Source organism: Ovis canadensis, chromosome 17 (assembly GCF_042477335.2).
Source record: "Ovis canadensis isolate MfBH-ARS-UI-01 breed Bighorn chromosome 17, ARS-UI_OviCan_v2, whole genome shotgun sequence".
In the NCBI taxonomy this organism is placed as follows: domain Eukaryota; kingdom Metazoa; phylum Chordata; class Mammalia; order Artiodactyla; family Bovidae; genus Ovis; species Ovis canadensis.
Genome location: NC_091261.1, coordinates 63937495 through 63947398, shown reverse-complemented (window position 1 = coordinate 63947398; position 9904 = coordinate 63937495).

Below are 9904 nucleotides of genomic sequence, written 5' to 3'. Positions count from 1 at the left end.
CCCGGAGGTCGGTGAAAAGGTCCAAGAGTTGCGCCTGCGCTGTGTACGCCTCTGCCGGAAGTGGGCGGGATCGTGTTCCGAAGCCTGAACGGAGGTGGGAGAAAGCGACAAAGATGAGCGTGTTTGAATGGAAAGCTGAATTTAGGGGATGTCCCAAATGCTCGGCTGCAGAAATGTAAAGGCCAGAATGTGATCACAGGGAACTTAATAATTTTCGATGTTTAAAAAGTTTTATTATTTTTTGCATGTATATTTAAGAAAAGTTTTAGAGGGAAAGAGGATTTTCCCTGTTTTCTTTTTCCCCAAGAATTTTTTCTCAGCCCCGCCGCGGGGCTTGCGGGATCTTCCTCCACCAGGGATCAAACCCAGGTACCCTGCAGTGGAAACAGGAAGTTCTAACCACTGGACCGCCAGGGAATCTTCCCACCCCACCCCACCCCACCCTTCCCCACCCGCGATCAGTTCTTATATTCTGAAAGACTTAAGGACTCACTAAGGACACATTTGCAGGACTTCCCTGGTGGACCAATGGCTAAGATTTCACACTCTCAGTGCAAGAGCCCCAGGTTCGACCTCTAGTCGGAGAACTAGAGCCTACATACCACAACTAAGACCAGGGGCAGCCAAATAAATTTAAAAAAGAAAAAAAGTCACATTTTAGTGCCTCCTGTGTGCCCAGGTTGAAAATGAGTGTTTAAAAAATGAAGAGCACTTATTCTCACCCACTTAGAGTTCCTAGTCAGGAATCCCAATCAGGAAATTAATTGTCAGGAAGATACGCTGAATAGAAACCAGGAAAGAAGAAACAAATCTGCATAGAAGTAAGTGTGCTTTTGTGTCAGAAAAGTTATAAATGCTTTGGAAGTCCCCAGTGTCAGTTCATCAGCTTGATTCCATAGATGTTTGTGGAAAACGTGTTATCTTTTTTATATATACGTTGTGGTGGATCCTGGAGATTAAAAGGTGAATATAATTCAGCCCCTGTCCTTGATGAATTCACACTCGGAAAGACCAGGTGGGGTTAAGCTATAGAAATAGCCTAGGCAAAATCTTGGCGGTAAGCATGACAGTGTAAATGATTCCAGACACTGTCTTGACTAAAGTAGAAGGGAGGAAATGACATGGGAGGTTGTGTCCTTTGAACAGAGTAAGGTAGATTGGGAGTGACGAGGTCTGGATGCCAAGGCCAGGGAGGTTGGACCCAAATCCAGTGGCCAGGAACCACTGTGTTTTCCTGAATTTGCTCTGTAGGCATGGGATGAGGCAGAAGGTGACTTTTTTTTTAAAATTAAACTTAACTATAATTTTTTTTTTCATTTTTTAATCTTCTGGCTGAGCCAAGCCATGTGAGATCTTAGTTCCCTGATCAGGGATCCAGCCCTCGACCCTGGAAGCGTAGAGTCTTAACCACTGGACCACCAGGGATATCTAGAAGATGACTTTTAGACCACAGCAACTGACTGAACAGGGAGAATTATTTGGGACCCCATGGACTGTAGCCCACCAGGCTCCTCTGTCTATAGCATTCTCCAGGCAAGAATACTGGAGTGGGTTGCCGTTTCTTTCTCCAGGGGAATCTTCCTGACCGGGATTGAACCCAAATCTCCTGTGTCTCCTGCATTGCAGGCAGATTCTTTACCGCTGAGCCATTGGGGAGACCCTGTCCACAAGCCAGGGAACACTACAGATGCAGGCAGGGACTTCCCTCGTGGTCCAGTAGCTAAGACTTGGAGCTCCTCATCCGGGTTTGATCACCGGTCAGGGAGCTAGATCTGCATATCGCAACTAAGATTTCACATGCAGTAAAAGGTCCTGATGGAATCAGATGCAGAGTGTTGCAACTAAGACCTGGCACAACAACAACAACAAAAAAAGACAAACCAGCAGAAGGTGGGATAAGGTCATGGGACAGACCTTCCCTCAGAGCCTCCAGGAGGAACCAGCCCTGCTGACACCTTGACTTCAAACATCTCGCCTTCAAAACTGTGAGACTATCAACTTCTGTCAGATAAGCTACCTCGGTTGGTGGTTACTTTGTGATGGCAGCAGCCCTAGCAAATGAATACAGTTCCCAGGAGGTCCTTAATAAATACTCGTTGAATAAATGAATGGCTGAATAAAGGAAAATTTCTATCATTCCTGGGCTCTTCAAAAGATTACAAAAGAGGTATCAAGAGAATAACTTTATCCAGCCTTTCAAGTCCGGTGAATGGTTGAAAACCAGTCCCTTGCCCCAACCTACTTCATTTTCTGTGGTGATATTTTCATTGTGTTTGATTGATACTGTCTTTGTCCTGAGCCTCAGACAAGTCCTGGGCTGTGATAATAGGGACAGGTAGAATGGGGGCTGTGGTTCCCTGGTTGACATACTACTGGTTGCTACTGAAATTCAACACCCTGCCACCCCCTGCTTTCCTCCTTGATGGCAGATCTCCAAGTATGTTAGCTTCTCTTTTGTCTAGGGAAAGTGAACCCTCTTCCCCAGAGCCAGGGGGTGAATTGGGCAAACCTTTTCTGTAAAGCTAGTTAATATTTTTTGGCTTTGGAGTCCAAACATCCTACAGATATATATATATATATATATATATATATATGTAATGTATATCTGTATATATATGTATGTATACATATATGTGGGGGCTTCCCTGGTGGCTGAGATGGTAAAAAAATCTGCCTGCAACTCAGGAGACCCAGGTTAGATCCATGGGTTGCGGAAATTCCCTGGAGAAGGGAATGGCAACCCATTCCAATATTCTTGCCTGGAGAATTCCATGAACAGAGGAGCCTGGTGGGCTATAGCCTATCAGATTGCAAAGAGTCAGACACAACTAAGTGACTAACACCACGTTCATACATATATACAGTATACATATATATATGCAGTATACATATATACTGCACTTTTTAAAAACATAAGCTCAGTTAATTTACTTTTGGCTGCGCCATGCAGCATGCGGGATCTTAGTTTCCTGACCAGGAATGAAATCTGAGCCCCCTGGCAATGGAAGCATGGAGTCTTAACCACTGGACTGCCAGGGAATTCCCTTATTCAAGTGCTTTATAAACCTTTAATCATGTTGATCAAAATAAGCTACATGATCCAATCCCAAATGAAGAAGTAGGACGTATGCTTTGCCTACGGAGTATGCAGTGCTCAGCGGATCTAGTTACAGTGAGTTCTTTACAACAAAATTTTCTCTCCAACGTGCACTCTCAGATTCCCATGCTAAGGTGTGATGAAAAGAAATAACCTGAGCTACAGCCCCTGCACTGGAGTTTACTGGACGCTCCGAACAGCTATAACTCTGGCTCTCAGTTGCCTCATCTCTAAAATACACAGTTAAGAGCACCTACCTCTCAGGATTTTATAAGGATTACTTGAAATACTGTTTGTGAAAGCGTAACTGCTATCACAGGTAACGACTGTTCCCATGGAAGGTGTGTGGAAGATGTATGAATGGTGATGTTTGCACTGTTGTCAAACAGAGCTGAGAGCTGAGAGGCGCTGAGCAGATGTTAAATTCTTTGAAGTGCTTTTTCTGGCAAGTGGCACTTGTCTCCCCATTTCAAACAGCCCAATAGCAGCTTTCATGAAAGCCCACTTAGAATCTTTTTAAGCTACCAGCCATATGACATACATTTTTCAAAGATATTTCAAAAAAAGCAGGAGAGTCCAAACACTTTTAGAGTGTGTGAACTATGTTGGCTGAGATCTAAAGTCATGAGTAACCTTGCTTCTAGCAATTAACTCCTGGCTAGGTACCAGGACAAATGTACTCGAATGCCCTTTCCAGCGTTGTTCTTCAAACCCCAAACAGGAAATGATCTGAATGTTTATCCATCATAGCATGGGTATATCACTTGTGTACTACTTATTCCATAGAATGTCACAGCAGTGAAAATAAATTATAGTCCATGTAATACAGGTGACTCTTAAAAACATCATACTGAGCACAAGAGGCATAAAAATTGAATCAGAAACAAATAAATAAACCAATATAATTTCACTTATAAAAGTTCCAAACTAGGAAAAACAATCTATGTTATGTAGGGAGGCAAAGATATGTGGTAAAACCACAAGGAAAGGTAAAGAAATTACCACAAAAAATTAGGACTGTGGTTAGAAGTGGAACCTTCTCCTTCTGTGGAAACGAAGGAGATTGCAATTGGAAATTAACACCCGAGAGCTGGTGATATTCTATTTCTTGACTTGGGTGGTAGTTACATAGATGTTCACCTCATAATTCTTTGTTAAACTATACAAAATGTTTTTTACTCTTCTTTTTTTAAAAAAAATTTTGGCTGTGCTGGGTCTTCATTGCAGTGTGCAGCCTTCTCTAGTGGCTACAGGCTTAGTTGCCCCCCAGCATGTGAAATCTTAGTTCCCCCACCAGGGATGGAACCCATGTCCCCTGCATTGATGGTGGGTTCTTGACTGATGGACCACCCGAGAAGTCCCTGCTCTTTTCTGTGTGCATATTTCACAGAAAATGAAATTTTCTTTCCTTCCTTTCTCCCTTCCTTCTTTTGAAAAAATTTCCCCAGATAAAAAGCAGGAAAGAATTAAGCATATATGTACCTTGATGCTTTTGTATTTTCCATTCCATATTTGAGGTCTCTTTTCACTTGTTTGTTACCCTTATGGTGGTGCAGAGGGGGAAGGCATCAGATTCCTTCAAAGGAGAAATGAGATGTAGAGGTTTTCTTAATCATAACAAAATTCTACTAGGCAGAAATAATTTGAAGTCTTGTGCTATGAATTGGCTATTGCCCTCCTTTTGAAGATCTTTGAATATCTTTCATGTGATGTAATATTTAACACTATGTATACCACATATGAATAGGAGTCCTCTCTAGCTTTGCTCATTGTCACCCCAGTACCTAGCATGGTGTTTGATATACAGTGGGTACTCAAAAATTTAGACTTTGGGCTTCCACTGCAGGGGGCATAGATTTTCATCTAAAATCCATCATGCTGCAAGGTGTGGTCAAACAAACAAACAACCCTAATAAAATATATGTTATTTGTGACAAATTAATTAAGGTGTGTCACCTGCCATAAAATTCACTCTTTATGAAATTTATTGGTTTGTAATGTGTCCAGAACATTTTCATCACTCCAAAAAGAAACCTTGTCCCTATTAGCAGTCCATCTCTCTTTCCTCTTCCCCTTTCCCTGGAAGCCACTAACCTATTTTCTGTTGCTGTGGATTTGCCTATTCTGGACATTTCATATAAATGGAATCACATAGTTGTGGCGTTTTATACTGACTCCTTTCATTCCATTTTATGGCTGAATAATATTCCATTGTAGAGCATATCACATTTTATTATTTTTTATTTATTTGGCTGCACCGGGTCTTAGTTGCAGCACCCAGGATATTTGCTCTTCATTGCGGCATGCAGGATCTTTAGTTGCTGCATGTGGGATCTAGTTCCCTGACCAAGAATAGAACCCCAGCCCCCTGCGTTGGGATGATGAAGTCTTGGCCACTGGTCCGCCAGGGAAGTCCTCCTTATTCGTTTTTATTGTTATTGTTGTTGAAAACATCTTATTCTTGACCTGGATCTTATGCAGATTCTCTTTATGATTATTATTTAAACCATACATATACATTTTATGCACGTTTCTGTCTATGTCACATGTCACAATAAAAACGTAATGTAGTCTCATTGTTGAAACTGTGGAAAGCAAAAGTTTGTTTCATTAAAGAACAACGCTGATACATTTCTACCACCCCAGCTCTGTGAGTAGTAGTTTTCCAGGGGGAAGAGAGAAAGACTGAATAAATCTTTGCTGATTTTTGCCTTTTGTTGAAAGAAAAAGAAATTCTGGAACGTTGTCAGCAGGTGGCGCAATTAAATAAGATTTAATCTTCTTGGCTCAATGGCAAGCCAAAAGGGAAAACAAAAAGCAGCCAACACTTCCCCTGATGATGGGAAAATATTCTGGTGAATTTCCCACTACCTTCAGTCTTCCTCCAATATCCACCATTACACAAAAGAACCTGGTATATATGCTTTCACTGGGGGACTGTCAGACAATTCTTCAAATACGTCAAAGACAGTGGATGTTTTCTCCCTGTTGTTTGATGAAGGGCCCTCAAAATAACAGACTTGGGTGGGCCCTAGGATGTAGGGCTTTCCGTGTCTGCACCAAATGAGGACAACCAAGATGTCTAATAGTAAATACACGTCTCAAATATTCTTAGATGGCTTTTGAGGTGAATTAGGAAGTGTTCAGTTTCTAAATCTTTACCAAGCACGTCCTTCCACACCCATCTTGTTGGTAATAGCCTTTGGAGTTTCTGTACCAAAAAAAAAAAGACATTTTAATCTGGACACCAAGTCAGAGAAAGAAAATTGACTTGCTCATCATCTCTCTCATTAAGATACACTTATTGGTCCAGTGGTTAAGACTCTGCACTCCGAATGCAGGGGACCTGGGTTCTACCCCTGGTCAGGGAACTAGATCCCACATGCCACAAATAAGACCTGGTGGAGCCAAATAAGTAAATAAATAAAGAGAGTATTTCTAAAAATGACACACTTATTGGGACTTCCATAGTGGCCTGGTGGTTAGGACTCTGCACCTCCAATGCAAGGGACATGGGTTCCACCCCTGGTCGGGGACCTAGGATCCCATGTGCTGTGCGGTGCAGCCAAAAAAAAAAAAAGGCGCAAAACCACTTATTTGGGGTAAGGATGGCCTCAAGATGGGAGACGATAGGTGTGGAGATGGGAGATTGGTTACATATGAGGAGAAATGATCGGATAAGTAAATATACTAAAAATGGCAGGAGATGAATTTCCCACTGTTGGTGAGGGGAATAGCAGATCTGGAAAAGAGAAAAACTAGAATGAACCCTGTGGATTAGAAGTGGATATTGATGTGGAGTCATGGTGTTCAATACTTGCTGTTGCTGCTTAGTCGTTTCAGTCATGTCCCACTCTTTGCAACCCTATGGGCCATAATCCACCAGGATCCTCTGTCTATGGAATTCTCCACGCAAGAATACTGGAGTAGTGGGTTGCCATGCCCTCCTTCAGGGGATATTCCCAACCCAGGAATCAAACCAGGGCCTCTGCATTGCCAGCAGATTCTTTACCACTGAGCCACCAGGGAAGCCCTTTCAATACTTACAGAGTTATAATATGTAAGTGCAGTCAGTCCCCAGATCTTTCAGCTGAGAGAGGAGAGTAGTGACATTCCATAGTGATGAACACATATCTAGTACCCAGAACTTGGTTTCTAGGGAATTTCCTGGAGGTCCAGTGGTTATGATTCCATCCTTTCACTGCAAAATGCCTGTGTTAATCCCTGGTTGGGGAACTAAGATCCCTGAATGGGGCACAGTGCAGCCTAAAAGTAAAAATAAATAAAATGTAACGACAACTCTTCCACTTGTCTTGAGGATCCCATTCCTTCTTTTCAAAAAATAAACAAAGGATTAGAATAGGTATTTCTCTGAAAGAAGATATGCCAATGGCAATGAGCACCTGAAAAGACACTCAACATTCTTAGCCATTCAGTTCAGTTCAGCTCAGTCATTTCCTACTCTTTGCGACCCCAGCCTCCCTATCCATCACTAACTCCCAGAGTTCACCCAAACTCATGTCCATCGAGCCATCTCATCCAGCCATCTCATCCTCTGTTGTCCCCTTCTCCTCCCACCTTCAATCTTTCCCAGCATCAGGGTCTTTTCCAGTGAGTTAGTTCTTTGCATCAGGTGGCCAGAGTATTAGAGTTTCAGTTTCAGCAGCATTCCTTCCAATGAATATTCAGGCCTGATTTCCTTTAGGATGGACTGGTTGGATCTCCTTGCAGTCTGAGGGACTCTCAAGAGTCTTCTCCAACACCACAGTTCAAAAGCATCTATTCTTAGGCGCTCAGCTTTCTTCACAGTCCAACTCTCACATCCATACATGACCACTGGAAAAACCATAGGCTTGACTAGACGGACCTTTGTTGGCAAAGTAATGTCTCTGCTTTTTAATATGCTATCTAGGTAAATGCAAAATTAAAGCCACAGTGAGATACACTTCACACAAAATCACAAGGATGGCTAAAATGAAAAACACAGACACTAACAATTGTGGACCAGGATGTGGAGAAATCCAAACCCTAATAGTTTGCTTGGAGAAAGACATGGCAACCCACTCCAATATTCTTGCCTGGAAAATCCCATGGACAGAGGAGCCTGGTGGGCTACATAGCCCATAGGGTCACAAAGAGTCAGACATGCCTGAGTGACTAAACAACAAATACTTTGCTGGTGAGGCTGTAAAATGCAGCCACTGGGGAAAACAGTTTGTTGCTTATTCAAAATGTTAAACAAAGTAACCATCTGACCCAGCTATCCCACTCCTAAGTATAATACAAAGAGAAAACAGTAAGTCCACACAAAACCTTGTGCAGGAATGTTTATAGGAGCATTATTCATAATAATCAAAAAGTGGGGAGGAAATCAAATTTCCATCAACAGGTGAATGGACACACAAAATGTGTAATTCCAGTCTGAACTGCAAATGGTGACTGCAGCCATGAAATTAAAAGACGCTTGCTCCGTGGAAGAAAAGTTATGACCAACCTAGACAGCATATTAAAAAGCAGAGGCATTACTTTGCCAACAAAGGTCTGTCTAGCCAAAGCTATGGTTTTTCTGGTAGTCATGTATGGATGTGAGAGTTGGACTATAAAGAAAGGTGAGCGCCTAAGAATTGATGCTTTCGAACTGTGGTGTTGGAGAAAACTCTTGAGAGTCCCTTGGACTGCAAGGAGATCCAACCAGTCCATCCTAAAGGAAATCAGTCCTGAATATTCATTGGAAGGAATGATGCTGAAGCTGAAACTCCAATATTTTGGCCACCTGATGCAAAGAACTGACTCATTGGAAAAGAACCTGATGCTGGGAAAGACTGAAGGCAGGAGGAGAAGGGGATGACAGAGGATGAGATGGCTGGATGATATCACTGATTCAACGGACATGAGTTTGAGTAAACTCCAGGAGTTGGTTCTGGACAGGGAGGCCTGGTGTGCTGTGGTCCATGAGGTCGCAAAGAGTCAGACACGACTAAGCAACTTAACTGAACTGCGCTGAGTCTGAACTAAAGCATTTACTTCTTTTTTAAAAGTATTTATTTATTTTATTGTTATTTGGCTGTGTCAGATCTTAGTTGCCTCTTGTGGGATCGTTACAGCTCGTGGACTCTCTAGTTGTGGCGCTTGGGCTTCAATGTTATTGAAGTACATGGGTTTTGCTGCTCGTCAGTATGTGGGATCTTAGTTCATTCACCAGGGATCAAACCCAGGTTTCTTGAACTGGCAGGTGGATTCTTAATCACCAGACCACCAGGTAAGTCCCTAGAGCTGAAGGCTTTAGAAACAAGAGAAATGTAAAATCCTAGTCCCAGGGCAGGGTCATGCAGAGGGAGAGAGAATGCTGTCTTCCCCTACCTTTTTGTTCCATTCAGACCCTCAATTGATTGGCTGGGGCGCTCTTATATTGGGGAAGACAATCTGCTTTACTTAGTTGACTGATCCAAATAATCTCTTCTGGAGAGAATTTCTTGATGTTTAGCTGGATATCAGCCTATCTGGCTCAGTCAGTTGACACACAAAATTAATCATCATGACAGCTCAATAAAACCATTACTAAAAATATATAGTTTACTCTTCAAAACTGTCAAGACCATGATAAAACAAGGAGAGACTGAGATACTATCACAGATACTTAAATGTAGTGTCAGATTGAATTGCAGAACAGAAAACGGACATCACTGGAAAGACTGGTAAAACCTGAATAAATTTTGGAATTTAGTTCATTGTCATATACCTACGTTCATTTCTTAGTTTTGATAAAAATGTCATGGTTATGTAAATTGTCAGCATAAGGGGAAAAGG